We start from the raw sequence: 24,128 nt of genomic DNA on the forward strand, positions 1-24,128 counted from the left end.
CGATCCTGGATACCGTGAACCAGATAAAGCTAGGTCAGTCACTCACTGTGAAACACTTTCAGAGAGTGTTAGGGCTGATGACAACAGCGTCCAACGGGGTACCTTTTGGCCTGCGGTACATGAGACCCTTACAGTGGTGGCTCAGGACCAAGGGGTTCTCCCTGAGGGGAAACCCTTTTTCGCTTGATCAAGGTCACGCGGCGCTGCCTACGTGCCTTAGTGAAGTGAAAAGATCCTTGGTTCCTGTCCCAAGGTCCAGTTCTGGGGGCTCCTTGTCGTCGCGTAACGCTAACGACGGATGCCTCCCTAACTGGCTGGGGAGCGGTCATGAGTGGCCGCTCGGCCCAAGGTCTGAGCGGCCATCAGCTCTCCTGGCACATAAACCAGCTGGAGCTGATGGCTGTGTTTCAATCATATAAAATCAAACACTTCCTCTCAGACCTGCGGGGCCGCCATGTGTTAGTTCGGTCAGACAATACTTCGGTGGTCTCGTATATAAATCACCAGGGGGGGTTGAGATCGCGTCGGGTGTGGAAGCTGACGCATCATATGCTAACATGGGCCCAAGGCAAGATGCTCTCGCTCAGGGCGATGTACATCCCGGGGGTCCTGAATGTAGCGGCAGACTCCCTGTCGAGGCAGGAAGTGATGCCGGGAGAATGGAGACTCCACCCGAGGTGGTGGAGGAGCTGTGGATCCGCTTTGGGCGAGCCAAGGTGGATCTGTTTGCGTCTCGAGAGACGTCACACTGTCCAGCATATTTCTCCCTCACGCATCCAGCCCCGCTGGGGCTGGACGCAATGGTACAGACGTGGCCGAGGCTGCGTCTGTACGCCTTCCCCCCTCTGGCATTGCTCCCAGGAGTGCTGGAGAGTGTCCGCCGGGACGGGGTTCAGCTTTTATTGGTAGCCCCGCTCTGGCCGGGCCAAGTATGGCTCGTCGACATTATGTCTCTCCTCGAAGGTCCTCCCTGGGAAATCCCAGTCGGGAGAGATCTTCTTTCGCAGGCCGGGGGGTCAGTACTGCACCCGCGCCCGGAACTGTGGAAACGGTGGGGTTGGCCCCTGAGGGGGCCCAGTTCATAAACACGGGTCTATCTACTGAGGTGATAGAGACCATGTTGCACTCCAGAGCACCATCCACAAGGAGATTTTACACACTCAAATGGAGAGTTTTTGTCGCCTGGTGTACGCACCAGGCTTTGGACCCTGTTAACTGCCCGTTCGGTTCAGTTCTTGAGTTCCTACAAGAAAAATTATCTGCAGGGTTATCTCCGTCAACACTGAAAGTATATGTGTCGGCGATATCTGCTTATCATATTCCATTAGATAATGCATCATTGGGGAAACACCCTTGGGTCATGCGTTTCCTTCGTGGTACTTTGAGGCTCAGACCTGCGGCACGCTCGAGGGTGCCTACTTAGGCAGTGGCACCCTCTTGTCTGGAGTTTGCACCAGGAATGGTAAAAGCATTTCTCTTCCCGAGGGAAGGATATGCTCCCAAGGTCCCGACTAATGTGCCGGGACCAGTAATGCTGCAGGCTTTCTGTCCGCCTCCGTTCACTAGTCAAGACCAAGAGAAGCTAAATCTGCTATGTCCGGTCAGGGCCCTAGATGCAAATGTCCACAGAGCTGCCCTGTGGCGAAACTCAGAACAGTTGTTTGTGTGTTTTTGGGTCCCCGAGCAAGGGAAAACCGGCTTCAAAGCAGACGCTTAGCAAGTGGATAGTCGAGGCTATTTCGCTCGCTTATGAGTCGGCCGGACATCCTTCACCAATGAGGGTCCGCGCCCACTCCACTAGGAGTATGGCTGCCTCTATGGCTCTTATTTCTGGAGTTTCATTGTCAGAGGTATGTGATGCAGCTGGGTGGTCCTCTCCGCATACATTTGTGAGGTTTTACAATCTAGATGTAGCCTTACACCGGGGTCCCGGGTGTTTCTGGGTTGATTCACACATACAGACATTTGGGACTCTGGTGGCGTGGGTATTGAGGTCCCCTAACGTTTCGACGCAGCTCGAAGTTCCCTCGAGATAGGGAACGTCTCAGGTTACGTATGTAACCATGGTTCCCTGAGAGGGAACGAGACGCTGCGTCGCTATGCCATACTCCCGGCATGCCTGTGATCGACTTGTTCGGCTTTTACCAGAAGCTAGTGACTGTTTGGTCCAGGTGTGCTTTATAGCTTCCTGGTCGATGACGTCACCCGCCTGTGACGTATCGTCTCGCTATTGGACTGATTACACAAGTGCTTCATGACATGGTACGCAGAGGCGTCCCCTAGCGTTTCGACGCAGCGTCTCGTTCCCTCTCAGGGAACCATGGTTACATACGTAACCTGAGATGGTTGTTGGTGCCAGATGGGCCCATCTGAGTATTTCACAATCTGCTCAGATTTTCACACACAACCATTTGTAAGGTTTACAAAGAATGGCGTGAAAAGGGAAAATCATCCAGTATGCTGCAGTCCTGTGCGCGAAATGCCTTGTTGATGCTAGAGGTCAAAGAAGAATGGGCCGGCTGATTCAGAGCAACTTTGACTGAAATATCCACTCGTTACAACCGAGGTATGCCGCAAAGCATTTGTGAAGCCACAACACGCTCAACCTTGAGGCGGATGGGCTACAAATAAGACCCCACTGGGTATAACTCATCTCCACTGCAAATAGGAAAAAGAGGCTACAATTTGCACAAGCTCACCAAAATTGGACAGTTGAAGTCTGGAAAAATGTTGCTTGGTTTAATGAGTCTTGATTTCTGTTGAGACAATCAGATGGTAGAGTACGAATTTGGCGTAAACAGAATGAGAACATGGATCCATCATCCCTGCGCAGGCTGGTGGTGGTGGTGTAATGGTGTCTGGGATGTTTTCTTGCCACACTTTAGGCCCCTTAGTGCCAATTGGGCATCGTTTAAATGCCACGCCCTACCTGAGCATTGTTTCTGACCATGTCCATCCCGTTATGACCACCATGTACCCATCCTCTGATGACTTCCAGCAGGATAATGCACCATTTCACAAAGCTCAAATAATTTCAAATTGGTTTCTTGAACATGACAATGAGTTCACTGTACTAAAATGGCCCCCGCAGTCACCAGGGCCCGTATTTATCAAGCTTCTCAAAGTGCTCTTTTAGTCTTAAAGGCCCACTGAAGTGCTTTGGAACGTGTCGCATTATTCAATGTGTTGACGTAATTTGCCCTGAAACGGCTCCAGCTGTTAGCAGCTTCTCCCCTTTTTTGAAACAGCCAATAGCGTTTTGTTAATTTACAGTTTGACTAGAGCAAGAGCGGACCTTTCTCTGTTTGGTAAAGCCAGCAGTTTCCTTTAACACTGTTTATCATCATAATCTCCTCCATATCGCTTTTGAAATAGAGCATTCTGTGCAGAATTCAAATGGGTCGATATGTTTGTTGTCAGCGCGGACTCGCACATATGATCCGCGTTGCGCTTTCGTGTCTGTAGTCTAAATTTAGACCAGAGCCGTTGGGGTATGTGCGCTGAGGCAGTGCGTGAAACTAACGTGAAAACAGACTTTATTCGCCTCAAATGAAAGCATATTTACACTGAATCGTTTCCTATCACATATTTTGTGTGCTATGTGTCTTTCACCATGTAGAAATTAGTAAATGTGTGTAAACAACTGACCAATTTCAGCTGCAGCTTCAGCAGTGTAGGGGGCGGGCTTTAGATTCTAGAGAGCATTTTGATTGGACAGAAGATTTGACGAGACAGTGAAGTCTGCGATGATGTCACCAAAATCTGAGATTCGTTTTAAAGGAAGTGGGAGACTGTAAATTTTGAATGCTCATATCTCCTAAATGCAAATTTTGTCATAGTTTTGGAACATACCAGCTTATTCATAACTTTAAGGCTAACACAGTCATACTAAAAGCTAAAAAACTTAAATTTTGATTTCAGTGGACCTTTAAGTGCTGAGAATTCATGAAATTTACTCCTACTTTCAAATTTAAGTATAAAAGCAAGTTATCAAATTTCTTAAAGCTAAGAATTACTCTTACTCTTCCAGTTATTTAAGACAGTTCAAGAGGTCTCTCAAATGGTTAGGAGTTGCCAGTAGGGCTTGAGATGGCGCTGAGGAGACAGAGACGTGCGCACATCTTTCAAAAGAGGGAGAATGTGTTCGAAATCTTTGACGACAAGCAGTTAATCAAACAGTATCGTTTGGACAGAGCAGGCATCATCTTTTTCAGCACTGGTTAACGTTGGGTTTTATAAATAAATAAAAAACACTGTTTGAGTAATTCAGCAAGCGGTAGCGATCGCTTCTTCCTCCTGCCATTTCGGTTTTCTTTTGGAATCCATGGTGGCTGATAATATATAAAAAATCTAGGATATAGGCAGGTCAGTTAACAGCACACCAGTTTAAATTTTTTAATTAAGACATGGATGAAAACATGCTTATCTTTCATTTAAAATGTGTATATTATAATGTTTTTTCTTTAAACTCTTTATTGTCAAATGTGTATTGGATGTAAACTCCTCTTTGGAAATTCACCATTCAATGTGAATTTATCTGAGAATATTCTTAAATAAGGACATCTATTCAGTGATTGGTTCATGACATCATCCAAAATCCCGTTTGTGGCACAGCAAAGTATCGTAAATCAACTCTAAGACTGACACTTAAGATTTCCTACACTTTACTTAAAGTATGATTGGGATGCTTGATAACTAACTTTTAAGCGCAGCCAAGAATTTTTTTACTCTTAAGTCAATTCTTAGCAGTGTTCTTGTGAGTAATTCTAAGATGTTTGATAAATACAGGCCCAGATCTCAACCCAATAAAGCATGGTGGAACGGGAGCTTCGTGCCCTGGATGTGCATCCCACAAATTTCCATCAGCTGCAAGATGCTATCCTATCAATATGGGCCAGCATTTCTAAAGAATGCTTTCAGCACCTTGTTGAATGCCACATAATTAAGGCAGTTCTGAAGGCGAAAGGCAAAATTAATTACTCTTACTGTTACTTACTGTTGAGTGCATTTAATGTATCATCTTCATAGCTAAGGGTGTATTGTCTATAATTTTTTTAAAAGAAAAAAAATGATGAGCTTGCAATACAAACTGAATGTTCATCTTACTGTTTACTTTGCTGTTAAACTTGATGCACCTGCACCTTCTCTCTCTCGGCAGGTGGCGCTGTGTCTTTAGTAATAGTAGAGTTCAATGGGCGGAGCAGCGAGAATCTCTCTCACACACACGCGCACCACAGGCCGTCGGTGCGCGCTGACTCTCAAAACACATACATACGCGCGCTGAATACCCCAGCATCATCCTCCTCCTCCTCATCTTCCCATCAGCGTGAGCACTCAGCATCATCACTGACAGTAGAGCTAGGGATTCTGTGATAGAATGAAACAAACGCGCGCAGATTCATCTCAAGGTAAGACCGCTGGAGTTCAGATTATCATCATCATATTGTCTTTACAAACTACCTCTACTGTAATTATCAGGAGTGTGATTTCTGCATTTTTGTTTCACTAAGAGAGGCTGCTTTATTTCCCTCTACAGTCGCTATATAATCTATAATACAGTTGCTCAGATCTATAGGTGATGGCAGTATGTTTTGGCTGGGCATTAATGTTGAACGTTGCTTCTGCCCTCCAGAATTTGAGAAAAGAGTCACTGGAGACGCCAGTTTTCACTTTTCTGAACAGTTACAGGTGTGGAACCATTGCCACTTAATTAATAATCGTTGCAATCAATACTTGATTCTGGCATGCTGTGTTTTATGTTGATAGTTACAGCTGGTTAAATGACAATTATTGTCATCGTTTGCACTTGGTAGTTATCAAGGTTTTAATGTGACGTGGAAGCGAAATTTATTTAAACAGTTTAGACATGTGCTGATAGTTTTGATGTTTTGCTATATCATTGAGTTGATAGATTTATGTTAATTGAAATTATAATGTGTTTGTATTTTTTTTGTGTGTGTGTGTGTTTTTTTTATTTGACTTAAAAAAGTACCTTACATGAGCAGGTAGCTTGTTTGACATATATTATAGGCACAGTTATTTATGAATGATATAGATGTCGATGCCAAACAATAGTACAATATTTAAAACAAAGGTAGATGAAAAATATAATGCATAAATACAACTTAAAATGTCATGCAATATAATACAATTTCATCATAAAGCAAACTATTTATTCAGTGTGTTTAAGTTGTGATCTGTGTTGATTTGAGGATGATTGAGTTTCACTTCACTCACTGTCTTTTTCTGATTTGTCATTTTTGTGTAGCTATACAAACCTCTGGTGAAATGACAATGACTGCTGCTGCTGAGAGAGTCAATATTAAACATTTCATTCCATTATTTGAAACTTCTTGTAGTCTGTAGTTTGTTTCTTTCCTGATGCATTTCATGCAGGTTTTGCAGTAGCATTTACTTGTTACTTTAATAATTTAACAAATAGCCATATAGATTTTTAATTTTACATGTAAAAGTGTTTGATTGGCATATTTAAATGATGAGTCACATGTTGGGCTGTTTGACATTGAATTGTAGATGCATGTGATGCATTTCAATCATTTTTGGTGTTTTTAAATTGTGTAGGTTAGTTTGTGATCAATGTTGATTTGAAGAAGATTGAGTCTCTCTGCATTTTTTGAATGTTAAATCAAGCTGCTTCATTCCTTGCAAGTAATCAAGACAATAGTAATTGTGTGTAGCAGTGCTTATCTGATTCATTATGCTGAAATCTATTAATTGATTTGTCCAGGTGATAAGCCTGGTTAGTTCATGTTCTGGCAGGTGCTGCGATGAATTATTGATGCTGTTGAGAGAGACACGGTGTTTGACTGTGTTCAGGTGGTGATTGACAGACCTGTGATCTTTGTGGTCGTCAGGTCAGTTTACATCTCATTTGCTGTCAGAAACTGTACCAGATCATTCAAACATCCTTACATATTTCCTCAAATGTTTTTCAGACATTATACTCAATTATTGCCTCTTAATAAAGTTAAAGATTGTTCATCTAATGCTGTCAATCAGGTTCTTTGCTTCACTCCTGATATTTAGAGCCGAAAGTCCAATTACACAGATGAGATTGGCATTCATGACAACTTTTAACAATTAAGAGGAAATGTACATATTCCACTTCATTTCTTAGACATTGGTAAAATCACACAGATGGTTAAAATTGCTGCCAGACCTTCAGCTCTGTCGCAACTACACAGGAAAGCAAGCAGAATAATGGGAAGAATTAAATTGAAATCTGGCTTGGAAAGGACATTAATTGAGCATGTCTTCATGTTGACACAGGTCTTTAGGTCTTTACGGTTCAGTAAGTGTTGGAGATCTTCAGATCAGCCTAGATTTCACACAGAACACAGAACAAAACTTATGCACACGAATGAGGCACTTCACACTCATCTGAAGCCGTCTGTGTTTTTTTAGTTCAGATGAGACAAGTAAATCTAATGAAACTTTTCGAGAACGTTATTTAAGATGTGATTCACAATGTATTAAAAAAATGTAGATGTTCTAAAGGGATACAAGCTGGTACTATCAAGGTGTATTACACCTTGCAAGATGAGTTCATGTATACATACTGTAAGAATTTGTTGTGTATAATGCTAAAACTTTATATTTTATTATATTGTTTATTAATACATAAAGTTTTTTGCATTACAGTAATTAAAATATTTTTGATATTTTGGGATTTAAAATGTTGATTTTATAGGGAATTTGAATGGTGAAATGTGGAACAAATTTCTTTCTGAGATTCAATTGTTTCTTTCATGAAGGTTCCTTGTGATTATTCACTATTTTATATATATATATATATATATATATATATATATATATATATATATATATATATATATATATATATATATATATATATATATATATATATATTTTTTTTTTTTTTATAACAGTTTATAACTGCTATTCTGCATGGAAGTCTTATAACTAGAGAGCTGATTTATTGTCTTAGAGGTTGTTAAAACGGCTTTATGGTGACTTGACTTTGAAAAGCATGTTTAAGTGTCCCTGTGTCCTCTGAGCTCTCTAACATAATCTGATAATGACTTATTAGGGGTTCAAGCACGAAGTGCTTGAAAACCTATTGTATTTGTGCCGGTTTTTATTCTGCCGTAAAACGCATCGTGCAGACCAAACCATAAGGGCTAGAGACTTGAAACTAGCCCAATAGGTAGTACAAAAATCGAGGAGAGGTTATCAAATTATGAGCCAGATTGGCCCATAGGTGGCGCTATAGCGATCAATTGCGCAAAACTGCTCATAACTCCTAGACCGTTGGCCGTAGCCTCAAGTGCCTTATATCGTTGGAATCCTTGGCTCGCTCTTCAGGCGCCAATTTTGAGATATTTTGGGTTTTTTGAAAAACCTACTTTTGCAAACTGGTGCCTGGTTTTTTGACCTATCGGAACCAAACCAGTGCGGAAATATTCTCTGGAGTCAGATTATCAATAATCATTGAAAAAAAGTTGAAACTTTGATTCAATTTTGCTAAGGGGCGTCAAAATGGACGTTCAAGGCGGAGCCTATTTTATTAATAAGGCTATAACTCAAGAAAGAAATGAGATATCATCACCAAACTTGGTGCACTTATGTATGGGCTCAATCTTTGGTCACGATAAAAAAATCGCGATGATTGGGCTCTAGGTGGCGCTATAATGTTAAAAAAAACATAAAAACGGCTATAACCACCTGACTGTTAGTCTGATTGACTTGAAAATTGGTATACAGTATCTTGGTCCAAGGCCCCATGTATGTATATGAGGACATCAGCGTATCTCAATCAACATGGCCGCCATCGGCCAATGAAGTTGATACCTATAAGACAAGGTTAACGGAGGCCAATCAGAACGAAACTTGATGGGCATGTTTGACTCATGGCCCTAGAGGTCTGTAAGAATTTTGAAAGAAATCAACCACTAGTTGGCGCTAACGAGTTTTATGGCTCTGTAATCACGTGGTGTTTGACATATCCACACCATATGCATATCAATTGATAGATCTCCTCATGTTAAATAACTTTGCCTCAGAGCCATTGCTGTCAATCAAATCGTTTATTAAATATTTGCAATTATGTTAAAAACCTACTTTTGCAAACTAGTCCCTGGTTTTTTACCCGATTGGAACCAAATCAGTCTAGGACAATTCTCTGGACTCTCTAGAGCAATCATCTTTGAAAAAAAAGTTGAACTTTTGCATTTGGATGGCCATAACAGGGACATTTAGAAAAGAGGTGTGGCAAAATACATTCAAAAGCCTATAAATACTAAGGGAAAACTCAAAACTTCACGACAATTGTTGGGTATATGTGGCATAACATGCTGAAGAAGCATGCAAAGTTTTATGGAGATCATACCATAGGTGGCGCTATACTGTTAAAAAGCTTTAAAACCATGCATTTCCTATGGTAAATTCCCTTTATTGGCTGTAAATGGCCTTTTCCATCTGTTATCATATAATGTTCAAATCATTTGTTAGATCTGCTCATTCTGACTCTCTAGATCAATTGAGAATGAGATGTCGTCACGACACAGTGCCCCGCCCATAGAGATCACGGAATCCTCCCCCTTCTGCCATTTTGGGAGGATAGTACTCGCCTTAGTGGATTCGGACAGAGACTGGAGAAGAGATATTCTGATGATTATTAAGTACAACATTTTCTAAACTCAATGTAACATGAAGTTTTAATCCACCCAAGCCGAGCTGAGAAAGCAGCTGCTGATAAACATACGCTATAATTCACCACAGGGTGTCAGTCATCGTCTAAACTCGTGACCGCGAAGCTGAAGTGTGTAACACCTGATGAATACGATCCTTTATTTATTTGTATTAAACATTTTGATCACTATTCTGTCATTTTCACTATCAATCATTTTACTGTATGTAATTTACATGTTTATGCCCAAAACGCTTAATTAATATTCAAAGTAGGCCTATAGTTGACAAATTTTCCTCTAACGTTACATTAATTTAAGGCACGTACCGAGCATTTATTCTACTTAAGAAGGCTGGACTAAAAGCACCAGCACACACAAGCGATCCTTTTTATTAGTCAAATTCATTTAGAAATCAAAACTCAACAGGTATTAAATACGATCAGTACGAGAAAAACTCTTACTGAGAGGACGAGCACTGGACTGCTGCAGGATAGTGGGGAGATTTATTTATTTATTATTCAGAATGCACAGAAAATATATGTATAGAAACATTTCAGGAAGGTAGTAAAGCGTCTAACGTTAGGTCTCTGTTCCATTGTGCTGCAGGCAGCTCGTATGGGTCGACGTTTTTGATCTCAGCCAGCTTAAATACCTCTGCCTGGCGCTGGTAGTAAGTTTCTCCCTGTAAGAGGCCTCCATTTCTCCGTTTAAACGCGGTGATGATAATTCCTCAAGCCGTCTTTCCTGCTCCGATCTCTGTATCGCTCTTACAATGTTGCCCCTGGCAACCGATAGCGTAGGATCCCAAAATGGTGGACGGGCTCAGACACCGCCCAATTCGTCACGTGACAGCAAGCTACCATGACATATGTCCTCATTCTCAATAATTATCCAAAAAAAATACTTTTGCATTTGGATGGCTATAATAGGGTCATATCAAAATGTGACTTTGACCAAGTGTACCTGAACCTTTAACTCCTCAATAAATGTTTAGATCTTCTCAAAAATAGTTAAGTAAATGTGACATGTGACTCTAAACAAGCATTCAAACTTTTATGGAGATTGGTCTATAGGTGGCGCTATAACTATAAAAGCTTTGATGCGTTTGCTATGGTAAATTTCCTGTAATTGTTGTAAATGGTCTTTTGTATCTATTATCGTATAATGTTCAAATGATTTGTTAGATCTGCTCATTCTGACAGGTCAATATTATCCAAAATGACTGGCATTTGCATTTGGATGGCTATAATTGGGTCATTTCAATATGTGGCCTTGACCGAAACCCTTTAATAAATCCTCAATGAATGCTCAGATCTTCATTTCATCTCAGTTTAAATTAATTTAATGCTTAAAGGCCTTACATACAAAAGACCTTAACTGTTTAAAGGCCTTAAATGCTTGAACCCCGCTAAATGCTGCTTGCAGCTTTAATTTATGATGGATGTTTCTCATTTCTTTAACAGGTGCCATGTGATTTAAAGGAGAAAAGTGCTCAACTTTTCTATATGATGTGCATCGATCAGAGACTATTTTCGGTGAGTAGTTTTGAAATTAAGCATGGCATTTTGTTCTTTATCATTGCTGAAGCTGATTTGGTCGTGAAGAGTATTATGATTGTGAATCAAACAGAGGCAAAAAGTTGAATTTATTTTCTGTGCAAAGGATGTCCACACAGCTTTAGTATCAAACCCGGAACATTCTTTTAATTTGTTTTGGAAATTATTTTTCATTTGATCTCTTTATGAAGATGATGGATGTATTTCTTTGAGGATGTGTGTTGTTGTGGCTGAGATCTCACACTGGAATACCTGCTGTGTGACAGTCTCAGAGGAGACAACTTAATTGGTGAATGTCAGGATCTATAGACAGAGATTACAGGGAAAATGCAGATACATGTCCCGCAAAAAAAGTGTGAGATCTGCACTTTCAGCAGTGAATTGTAACTTGAAAATTAGTTTGCTACTACAAAATTAGGAATTATAATAATATATTAATGCATGTTTATCATGGTGTGAGTAATATTCTATAATGTGGTGCTGGTCTTGACATTTTTTATTTTTGCAAAAAAAACAAAAAAAAACGTCTGTAGTTTATATATTAAACAACCACATTATAACCTAATTGATATAATCCAGAGGATGATAGAATTTGCAGATGGAAAGTAATCATTTAATTTGTAACCATGGCTTCTTTGCTAGCAACCACAATCTATATATATATATATATATATATATATATATATATATATATAGCTATTTGCTCAGTTTATTTAAATAAAATAAGCTGAAACAGCAATAATACGCAAGGATTTGAAGCATGGTAACAAATCGTTAGTTTTTTTTAACTTAATTGCCATTTTACTCAATTGTATTACGTTAAATGAACTAAAATGTGTAAAACCTATGTTACACTAAACCATTTGTGTTGGAACTAGATGAATCATTTATGTTGTGCTGACTGAACTGGGCAGTGTATTTCTAGTTCCTAGCAAGCTTTGAACAGGGATGGATCAGGAGAATAAATGTTGAAATTAAGTGCTGTTGAATGTGTTTTTTTTTTTTTTTTGTAAAGGGAAAGACCTGTTAACATTTGATGTTATAGTTGACATTTAAAAGTTATGTTGTTTTTTTATTGTATTTGTTGTTTTTAGGTTACCATTATCGTGGAGTGTAGACCTTGTGGTTAGGCTGTGCTGTTCTCAGTAAGCTGTATGCGCTTATGCCAGTGATGATACACTCCTGATCAAAATCTTAAGACCAGGGGATGCATTGCAAGTTTTACACATTTCGCACTTGTGGATCATAACCGGGCTGTAAGTGCTGCTTCAAAATGCCAAAAGAAGGAACAGGAGCAAGAAACAAAAAATAGAGAGTAGGCAATTTATTGAAAACTGCATTTAAACTCAAACAGGCCGTTCATCAGCTGATCAAAATTTTAAGACCATAGCCCAAAAATAAATGCACAACAGTGTCAAAAAAGGACTCAGTAGTGAGTAGCCCCTCCATTCTTTTTGATCACTTCAAAAACTCGTTTCGGCATGCTTGATGCGACTGTTTCCAGGAGGCTGGTGGGAACGTTTCTCCATGTGGTAAAGATGGCTTCACGAAGGCCATCCACGGTCTGGAACTGACGTCCATTTTTGTAAACTTCCCTTGCTATCCATCCCCAAATGTTCTCAATGGGATTTAAATCAGGGGAACACGCAGGATGGTCTAAAAGAGCAACGTTATTCTCCTGGAAGAAGTCCTTCGTCAGGCGGGCTTTGTGAATTGCAACGTTGTCCTGTTGAAAGACCCATTCATTACCGCACAGACGGGGGCCCTCGGTCAAGATGGATGCCCGCTGCAACAGATCCACATAGCCAGTCGCCGTTTGACGCCCCTGCACAACCTGAAGCTCCATTTTCCCATTGAAGGAAAAAGCACCCCAGATCATGATGGAGCCTCCTCCACTGTGCCACGTAGAAAACATCTCGGGTGGGATCATCTTGTCATGCCAGTAATGTTGGAAGCCATCAGGACCATCCAGGTTAATTTTTTTCTTGTCAGAGAATAAAACTTTCTTCCACTTTTCAATGTCCCAAGTTTGACATGAAAGCCATATTTTGACATGAAAGACAATGACATGAAAGCCATATTTTTGTGCAGATTTCACCTTTTTATGGCTATGGTCTTAAACTTTTGATCAGCTGATGAACGGCCTGTTTGAGTTTAAATGCAGTTCCCTTTCGGGGAACTCGAGCTGCGTCGAAACGCTGTGAAAACGCCTCTGCGTTAATGCGTCGTGAAGCGCCTGTAGAACCATTCCATCGGAAAAAAGATCGATCGTCGGCGTGATGACGTCATCGACCGGAAGCTATAAAACGTCCGTGAAAACAAACAGGAACTAGCTTCTGAGCCTTCAGCAAGCGATCTGTGTGAACCTGTCTGTCTATTTGGTGTTTTTGTCTGTCTATATCAGAGTTTTTCCACCCTTTTGTTAAATATTTCATTATTAACAAACAAAGAGAAAAGAAAATAGATAGAATATGGCGAGTGAAAGCAGCAATTTCAAGAGGTGTGTTCATCCCTGCCCACGCTACATCACGAGCGGGGATACACACTCTCTTTGTGTAGCCTGCTTGGGAGCGCAGCATGCCCAGGCAGCCCTCGAGGGGGCTGCTTGCGAGCACTGTGAGCGATTGCCATTAAGAACGCTGCGCTCCCGCCGGGCACTCTTCGAGGAGGGTGCCTCGGCTCGTGTTCCCCGCGGCTCTGGTCCCGCTGCCGCCGAGGCGGAGCGAAGGCTGCAGTCGTGGGGATCACAATTGGATGTTGCAGAGGGGTTAGAGACGGGCGCTGCCTTATCTCTGCCCTCACCTGCTCCATCCAGCGGCTCTTCTCGGGGCATGGAAGCACGCATGGCGGTTTCTTCCCCCCCGAGAGAGTCGCCGGTACTTCATCTGTCCAGCTCTGAGGAGGTGGACGTTGAAAGTATCGATACTGAAGACTCGCCACTTCAGTCCCCTGCTAGTGAGGAGCTAGTTGAGGTTTTGACGCGAGCAGTGGCCAGATTAAACATCGACTGGCCCACTGAAAGATCTGAGGCAGGAAGAAAACGTCATAGCAAGCTAGACGAACGCTTCCTGCCATCTCGCGCTTCAGAACCTCAGCGACGGGGCCTGCCGTTCTTCCACGATTTGCACACCGAGGTGGCAAGATCGTGGAAGAGACCGGCATCATATCGTGTCTTCAGCCCGCAGACTTCGGTCTACAGCAACATCAGCGGGCTGAGACAGTATGGGTATGGGGCGATGCCAAAGGTCGAAGAGACGCTCGCGAGCCATCTCTCACCTTCCTCGGCATCGTCCCTTAAGGCCCCGACTTTACCCACCAGACCATTAAAAACAACGTCGGCGTTGGTGGGTAAAGCGTACTCGGCAGCGGGTCAAGCGGCTGCATGCCTGCACACGATGGCTATCGTGCAGGCATACCAGGCTGACCTGCTAAGGGATCTGGACAGTAATGATGCTGTGGGGGGAGATATTATCGCTGAATTGAGATCATCAGCCGATCTAGCTCTCCGGGCCACCAAGGAGACGGCCAGATGTGTTGGCCGCTCCATGGCAGCATTGGTGGCTACGGAGAGGCATTTATGGTTAAACCCCACAGACATCAAGGAGAGGGAGAAAGCCTTTCTGCTTGATGCGCCGCTTTCTCCTGGAGGCCTCTTCGGTGACGCAGTTCACACTGTCACCGAGAGGTTCCAGGAGTCGAAAAAGCAAGCTGCGGCGCTCAAGCAGTTCCTCCCTCTCCGGGTCCAGGTCCCTGGGGCTGCTGCTGATACCACCAAGCAGCCCAGGCCGAGTACGAGCTCCTCACACAGGGCTCAACAAAAGCAGAGCGTTGCTGCCCGAGCTCCCCCTCAGCATGGGGACGAGGGGCGGCGCTCTCAGACGAGGCCTTCGAGGGGCAGGGCTGATCTGCGGACAGTCCTGATCGCCAAGAAGGCCTCGTCGAAGCGTTCCTGACGCCAGAAGCGTCAGGACGCTGAGGGTGGTTCCCCCCGTAGGGAAACGGTGTTTACCCCTGCCAACGGTACCCGTTTCCCTACGGCACCCTCGGGGGGCCGCGCTGCCAACCCCGCCGCAATGCCGGGGCGCAGTCGGTCTCCGCGGGCCACCCGAGGGTGGTCCGCACCCCCTTCGGGGGGTCCCCGAGCAGTCAAGTCAGTTGTTCCCTGCCGGTCCGCCGCTTCAGGGCACTGCGCTTGTTGCTCAAAATACACCAGAGGCCAGCCTCGAGAGGCTGGTTCCCTTAGTAGATTTTCTAGACGAGTGGAAACGTCTATCAAATATATCTCGTTGGGTCCTGCAGATAGTAGAAAGGGGGTACGCCATTCAATTCAGAAGTCGGCCACCTCCTTTCTGCGGGGTCCTACCTACAGAGGTGGGCCCGGAGCAGGCTCTGGTAATGGCACAGGAAGTAGAGACACTCCTGCAAAAAGGGGCTATAGAGAGGGTTCCCCCTCCCAGCAGGGAGTCGGGCTTTTACAGCCGTTACTTCATCGTGCCGAAGAAGGATGGGGGCTTACGCCCGATATTAGATCTGCGGCTATTGAATCGCTCGGTGGCCAAGCTCAAATTCAAGATGCTTACACTCAGACAGATTGTAGCGCAGGTCAAATCGGAGGATTGGTTTGTCACCATAGACCTCAAAGATGCGTATTTTCATGTCTCCATCCTTCCACATCACAGGAAGTTCCTGAGGTTTGCCTTCGGGGGAGAGGCATACCAATATCGTGTACTTCCCTTCGGTCTAGCACTGTCACCCCGCACGTTCACCAAGTGTGTGGATGCAGCTCTGGCGCCGCTGCGTCTGCAGGGCATCCGCATTCTGAACTATATCGACTACCGGCTGATTCTAGCGAATACAGAGCAGATGGCGGTTCAGCATCGAGATGCTGTTCTCGCCCATATGTCGAAGCTGGGGTTGAGGCTGAACGCCAAGAAGAGTGTGCTTTCTCCGGCTCAGAGAACCACTTTTCTGGGTGTGAACTGGGACTCGGTAATTATGCGGGCGCAATTATCGCCAACACGCATAGCATCGATCCTGGCAGCCGCCAAAGAACAGAAGCTAGGCCGAGCCGTCACTGTGAAACAGTTCCAGAAACTGTTAGGTCTCATGGCTGCAGCGTCCAACGTGATACCTTTTGGCCTACTGTACATGAGGCCACTGCAGTGGTGGCTCAAAACGAAAGGGTTCTCCCCGAGGGGAAATCCGCTCCGCACGATCAAAGTCACGCGGCGATGCCTACGTGCTCTGGTCATGTGGAAAAACCCGGGGTTTTTATCTCAGGGTCCCGTATTGGGGGCTCATGTTCGTCGCGTAACGCTAACGACAGATGCCTCTCTCACGGGCTGGGGGGCGACCATGAGTGGTCGCTCATCCCAGGGTCTATGGCAGGAACATCAGCGGCACTGGCACATAAATCGGCTAGAGATGCTCGCAGTGTTTCTTGCATTGAAACAGTTCCTGCCCGACCTCAGGGGCCACCACGTACTAGTCAGAACAGACAACACGTCCGTGGTTGCCTATATAAATCACCAGGGGGGTCTGAGGTCTCGTCCGTTGGACAAATTGGCACATCGGATCCTCCTGTGGGCCCAAGGGAAATTGCTGTCAATCAGGGCAGTATATATCCCGGGGGCCCTGAATCAGGAAGCAGACAGCCTGTCGAGACAGGGGCCGAGGCCCAGAGAATGGAGACTCCACCCAGAGGTGGTGGAGCTCCTTTGGAAGGTTTATGGGAAAGCAGAGATAGACCTGTTTGCTTCGGCGGAGAATTCTCACTGCCCGCAGTGGTTTTCTCTGACCCATCCAGCCCCGCTGGGGTTGGATGCCATGGTACAGGAGTGGCCGAGGCTGCCTCTGTACGCCTTCCCCCCGATTGTCTTGCTTCCAGGAGTTCTGGAGAGGGTACGCCGGGACGGGGCCCAGGTACTTCTAGTGGCTCCGAACTGGCCGACCCGAGTATGGTTTTCGGACCTGATATCTCTCCTGGAAGGCTCTCCGATGGAGATTCCGACCAGGAGGGATCTACTCTCTCAGGCGGGCGGGAGATTCCTGCACCCACGCCCGGAGATGTGGAAACTGTGGGCCTGGCCTCTGAGGGGGCTAGGCTCATAGAGGAAGGTCTCTCGGCCGAGGTCGTAGAGACCATCCTACACTCCAGAGCTCCGTCCACAAGGAAGCTGTACGCTTTGAAATGGAGACTTTTCTCAGCATGGTGCAGAGAACGCCAGTGGGACCCAGTTAACTGCCCGGTTGGTACAGTGCTGGAGTTTCTGCAGGCTAGGTTCTCGGCAGGGTTGACCCCCTCCACACTAAAGGTGTACGTGGCGGCCTTGGGTGCCTTCCACGTCCCTTTCAGTGGAGTGTCTTTGGGAAGACACCCTCTAATTACACGCTTCCTTCGTGGCACTTTAAGGTTGAGGCCAGTTATGCACTCGAGGGTCCCAGCATGGGACTTGGCCATTGTTTTGAGGGGCTTGTCCGGACCACCGTTCGAACCTCTGGAGGAGGTTTCGGATAAGTTCCTCACCCTAAAAACCATCTTCCTTTTGGCCATTTCGTCTCTTAAAAGAATAGGAGATATTCAGTCCCTGTCAGTAGGGCCCTCATGTTTAGAGTTTGCGCCAGGGATGGTGAAAGCATTTCTGCATCCCAGGCCGGGTTATGTCCCCAAGGTTCCTACGAGCCCACGGGGCCCCATCACTCTACAAGCCTTCTGTCCTCCTCCGTTTATGACGTCAGACCAGGAAAGGTTAAATCTGCTGTGTCCTGTGAGGGCACTGGATACTTATGTCCACAGAGCTGCCCTGTGGAGGAAATCTGAACAATTGTTTGTCTGTTTTGGACCCCCTAAGAAGGGGGCCCCAGTATCCAAGCAGAGGATGAGCAAGTGGGTGGCCGAGGCCATCTCACTTGCTTATGAAGCTACCGGGCAGCCATCTCCACTGGCTGTCCGGGCGCACTCAACCAGGGGTATGGCTGCTTCTAAAGCACTCTTGTCGGGGGCTTCCCTCCACGATATCTGCAACGCGGCCGGATGGTCGTCTCCTTCTACCTTCGTCAGGTTCTACGAACTAGACCTGGCATCTACAGTAGGGGCACAGGTTCTCTCGTAACCGTGTGCGCTTCGGCTTCACACATACGAGACACTTGGTCCTATGGCGATGTGGGTATAAGCGTTCTCACAGCGTTTCGACGCAGCTCGAGTTCCCCGAAAGGGAACGTCTCAGGTTACGTATGTAACCCTAGTTCCCTGAGGGAACGAGACGCTGCGTCGCTCTGCCATACTCCCGGCGTGTCCATGATCACTTACTTCAGGCTTTATCAGAAGTTATTTCCTGTTTGTTTTCACGGACGTTTTATAGCTTCCGATCGATGACGTCATCACGCCGACGATCGATCTTTTTTCCGATGGAATGGTTCTACAGGCGCTTCACGACGCATTAACGCAGAGGCGTTCTCACAGCGTTTCGACGCAGCGTCTTGTTCCCTCAGGGAACTAGGGTTACATACGTAACCTGAGACGTTTTCAATAAATTGCCTACTCTCTATTTTTTGTCTCTTGCTCCTGTTTCTTCTTTTGGCATTTTGAAGCAGCGCTTACAACCCGGTTATGATCCACTAGTGCGAAATGTGTAAAATTTGCAATGCATCCCCTGGTCTTAAGATTTTGATCAGGAGTGTACATGCTTTACTTGATCATTACTTGCATGTTACAGTTAACAAATGATCAAGTGTTGGTGACTAATATTATTGTTTTTTTTTTTTTGAAATAATGAAAATAAATTAATGTCACACAGTTCCCACAGACTAAATATGGTAATCAATTCTACCCCTTTTTATCCTACTTTATCTAGATGAAATGACATGATTATTTTTTGTAGTTTTAACTAAATGGTTTTAAGTTCATACAACAAGATTGCAACAAATTATTTCAAAATGATTCGATTTTGTTGGACAAGCATAATTAAATTAAGGAAAGCTTTTACACAAGATTTAATTATGTTCGTTCAACTGTTTATTTTTTTGAGTGCATTACATTTTTTACCAGAACCAGGTGAGCTACCAAACAATTTTATACTAGAAAAGCTAAACATATGGAGCTGGTTATGTGAGGCAACCGTCAAAATGCATTCATTGACAAATCATGTACTATGATAAAAGTGTTTTTTAAAGTTAAAACAGTGAAAGTCTATTAAACGATCTGCCCTTTTAAACAAAATTTTGCGTGAACAGACATAAGTTGTTGGTGTTTAACTTCATTAGAGGTCAATTTTGCTTTTGTTTAGTTTAATTTAGTTTTGCAAAAAAATATTAATTTTCCAATGAACCTGTATTGTCATTTTGATTATATTCTCAGTTAATGTTTAATCCTTTTTGAAATTTAAACCCAGGATTATTGCATTACCAGGCCAAGGTTATGAATCACTGCTAATAACACTCCATTCAAATGCTAATAAGGAAGCAATCACAAATTAATTAGGTGTTAATGTTAAAATTAATTCATATTGATATCCAGCTTCTATTTCATGTATTTTCTATTATGAGGGTTCTTGCATCATCTAATTGTTGAGTGATTTGAATTTAAAACATTTAAAATCAAACCTATTTTCACTCAAAGCTTAACATTACCTGCAAACATCCCAGTGGTTTTATTGAGAATCAGGGTTTTGAGTAGTTAATGTTTTCATCAGTGTTTAGTGTGGACACTTTTCACTGTCTCAGTTTTTAAAGAATTTATATGCTGATTGATTCTTAAAGTTAATATCCTGTTTAACCTCCAGTAAAGTTTCAAGCGTTCATGACCTGATATGACCAGTATTTTTGTTTTTGTTTTTGATATGCTAAAATCACACCTGCCCAATCTAGCAACAGGAGGTCACACGCCAGTGTACCTTTTGTGCCAGTCCCAAGCCCGGATAAATAGAGAGGGTCATGTCAGGAGGTGCATCCGACTTAAAAATCTTGCCAAATTCATTATATGAATCACGAATATGACTTCCATACCGGATCGGTTGGGTCCCGGGTTAACAACAACCACCATCAGTGCCATTGACCTACAGGGCACTGGTGAAATTGGGGTACTGTTAGTCATAGAAGGAGACGAGGAAAGTGTGTTTGATGAGGAAGTTGTGTCCATAGGCAGAGAGAGAAGAGGAAAAGCAGGAGTTTAGGACTGAAAGTAGGGAATTTGAACGTTGGTACAATGACAGGAAGGCAGAGAACTGGTAGATATGATGCAGAGGAGGAAAGTTGACATTATGTGTGTCAAGGAGACCGGGTGGAAAGGGGGCAAGGCTAGAAGCATTGGAGCAGGGTTTGAACTGTTTTATAATGGTGTGGACAGGAAGAAAAATGGAGTTGGAGTGATCCTGAAGGAGGAGTTTGTGAAGAATGTTCTGGAGGTAAAGAGAGTGTCAGATAGATTGATAAATCTGAATCTGGATATTGAAGGTGTGATGTTGAATGTTGTTAGTGCCTATGCTCCACAAGTAGGTTGTAGGCAAGATAAGAGACAGATTCTGGAGCGAGTTGGAGGAAGTGATGCAGACTGTTCCCAGAGGTGAGAGGGTGGTTATAGGGGCAGATTTGAATGGAAAAGGTGAAGGTGGGACTGTATCAAGGATCGGCTCTGAGCCCCATTCTTGTTTGTGGTTGTGATGGACAGGCTGACAGATGAGGTCAGACAGGAATCTCCATGGACTATGGTGTTTGTGGATGACGTTATAATCTGTAGTGAGAGCAGGGAGCAGGTGGAGGAAAGTCTAGAGAGGTGGAGGTTTGCTCTGGAGAGAAGAGGAATAAAAGTTAGTCGCAGCAATACATGTGTTGTGAATGAGAGAGAACCAAGTGGAACCATGAGGTTACAGGGAGAAGAGGTAAAGAAGGTGCAGGATTTTAAGTACTTAGGGTCAACAGGTCAGAGCAATTGGGAATGTGGAAAAGAGGTGAAGAAGCGTGTGCAGGCAGGTTGCAATGGGTGGAGAAAAGTGTCAGGTCTGTTGTGTGATAAAAGTGTACCAGCAAGAATGAAAGGAAAGGTGTACAGGACTGTAGTGAGACCAGCAATGTTGTATGTTTTGGAGACTGTTGCACTGAGGAAAAGACAGGAAGAAGAGCTAGAGGTAGCAGAGCTGAAGATGTTGAGGTTCTCTTTGGGAGTGACGAGGATGGATAGGATCAGGAATGAGTACATCAGAGGGACATCAGATGTGAGATGTTTTGGAGACAAAGTTAGAGAGGCCAGGTTGAGATGGTTTGGACATGTTCAGAGGAGAGAGAGTGAATATATTGGTAAAAGGATGCTGAGGGTAGAGCTGCCAGGCAGGAGGTCAAGAGGAAGACCAAAAAGGAGTTTAATGGATGTAGTGAAGGAGGACACAAAGGAAGTCGGTCTGAGATGAGACAATACAGAGGATGGGAATAGATGGAGGCAGATGAATCATCGTTGTGATATAAAATCTATTATTATTATTATTATTATTATTATTATTAATATTATGTAGGCAAATACATTTGAAAGAATTGCTTATTGCTGCTTCCATAGACATATTTGTGTATTTTACAAATTATAAATGTTTTATTTTGCTATAAATTATATGTATTTAAATATCTGAATGAAATCTAAAATAAACATAAGCGGGATTAAGCGCTGAGCACGTCCGTCTTTGGCTCAGTGCCAGCCATTGCAGAAAGCATAGTTTGAATCTGGCAGTTATGTCCCGTCACTGTACATTCGCTTCACTGTATGTAGACATGGTCAACGTCTGATGCCAAATAGGCAGACATCGCCCAACCCTAGCTTCCTCTGTTTATTATCATATATGCATTAGTCAATAATACACTGTAAAAAAATTATTGTCAAATTAACAGTAACTTACTGGCAACAATTATCCAGAAGTTGCTGTATTTTATACAACAGTAAAATGACTGTAATACTAACTACAGTAGTATTAAGCATACCGTAAAATTAAAAACATTATTTTACTGTATTTTTACCATGTTGAAGTACAGTATTACACCGTTGATTTTTATTAATACTGTATAGTAGTATACAGTTATGAAATGTTATTTTTTTTATTTTAAAGTGCTGCTTTGTAACCGGTAGAATATGTAGAAAATCCGTAGAAAATTATTTTAATTTTTAAAGGCAAATAGAAAAAGAACAATTGAAGCTTTAACTGCACAAGGTTTATTGAGTATTTTTAAACATATATTTAATACATTAGTAATAATAATGTAATATGATACAACAATTAAAAACAAGATTTGTGAAAAATGTATAATTTAACCAGTGAACAACTGGTTACATTTCATCATGTAAAAATGATCCTGAACAGGTAAAAAAAAAGAAAGAAAAATAGACAGGTTAAGATGAAGGCCAGGTGAGGGAAAAAGTGGGAGCAACAGCACTTCTGATAATCCTGCAACAAAAGATAAGCACAAATCAATCAGTGGCAAGACATACAACTAATAATCAAAAAACCTTTTTTTAGGGGAAATAGTTTTGCGCCATTAATTGCAGCGGAATATCATAAATCAGCATAATTTTGTCTGATATTAACATTTGTCAATGTTTTTTTCATAATTATTTGAGAATTAGAAAAGGATATGTTTGCTGTGCTGTGTTAGTAGTACCTTGGCTGGTTTGTCATGGGTAAATATCACACTAAAACTGCAGTTAGCATCAAATATGACTTGTTGAGTGATTTATTAACTTATTCATTCAAGTTCAAAACTGCTGATTCTCTTAGAAACAAAGCAAGTGGCGGTTTTAATAATAAATTATTAAATCGTTCACTCAAATGATTAGTTCAAAAATGACTTCAAATGTCAGCATTGTCGCTTTAATAAGCTCTGCTCCAGCTTTGTTAAAACGTTTTTGTTTTTGTTTTGTAGAAAAAGAGCAAAAACAGACACAATCATGTCTAAAGTGTAATTTATCACTTTATGTAATTTATTCTTTTTTTTTTTTTTGGACTGTTGTTTAAAATCAATTAAATTATCATCACATTATTGGGGAAAACGTCTCTCTCGCTTTTGTGATATCACGCATTTTAAGCTTTCAATGCGTCCCCCACTCCACCCACATGAGTAACCAAGTCAGAACAACAACTACAATATTATAGCAGACAATAATATAAATGTCACACCTAGCTTTGTCTTTGAACAAAAAAAAAAAGGTACACTTTTGAACGCTTCGCTCAGTCCAGATAGACAGTCCAGATAGACTGAGGTAACCTTAAATGAGTGCGCAACTGCACAAGGTCCTGACAGATCGCCAGTTCAGGTCATCAAAGACGTACAGAATAAAGTTGTGATTTACACGATAATAAGCGCGAATAAATCGATAAGAGCAATCAAATTTTTTTTTTTTTTTTTTTTTTTACAATAATCCGAGTCCAAACCTGTGGTATCAGATTTCAGGATTGATCGTTTCAATTCCAAACCCTAATGAATGCGCAGGCGCTGGTAAATGGCAAAATGATTCATGTTAAATTATTCTGACCTTATAAGAATATGCAATAAATCACATTTAACCTTACTAATCATGTAACGTTAGGCTATAAGCTTTCAACATGAAGGAAATCCGCTCTTGCCTTACGTTAATATCATGACGCAGTTCTTATTTAAACTAACGGTAACCTGTTACTGATCATTTGTTTGCATTAAAAAATATATAAAGATTCATCACTAACCAGATATTTATGGCGAACACTTTGCTGACAGAGACAACGACGCAATGCGGCCTGCGCTCTCAAAGTTGCTCAGGGAACTGAAGAGAGTTCTTCATAAAATGGCAGCTTGATGTTATTTTTCGCGGTCATTTCGTACTACTGTATTTAAATGAACAGTATCATGTCCTGAACTACATTGTACACAGCGTATAGTAAAATGTTGAGAA

General features: G+C 42.7%; 1 protein-coding gene across 1 annotated transcript in view; it reads left to right on the forward strand.

The window, feature by feature from the left end:
- The first annotated feature begins 5,257 nt into the window (after nt 1-5,257).
- Nucleotides 5,258-24,128, forward strand: part of LOC137091524 (kelch-like protein 29) — a 269,564-nt gene continuing 250,693 nt past the window's right edge. The window contains exons 1-2 of the mRNA XM_067456031.1: nt 5,258-5,408; nt 11,135-11,206. The gene's annotated coding sequence lies outside the window, so the exon portion shown is untranslated. The remainder of the gene's footprint in view (nt 5,409-11,134; nt 11,207-24,128) is intronic.

The sequence above is a fragment of the Pseudorasbora parva genome, chromosome 10 (assembly GCF_024679245.1).
Source record: "Pseudorasbora parva isolate DD20220531a chromosome 10, ASM2467924v1, whole genome shotgun sequence".
NCBI classification, from domain to species: domain Eukaryota; kingdom Metazoa; phylum Chordata; class Actinopteri; order Cypriniformes; family Gobionidae; genus Pseudorasbora; species Pseudorasbora parva.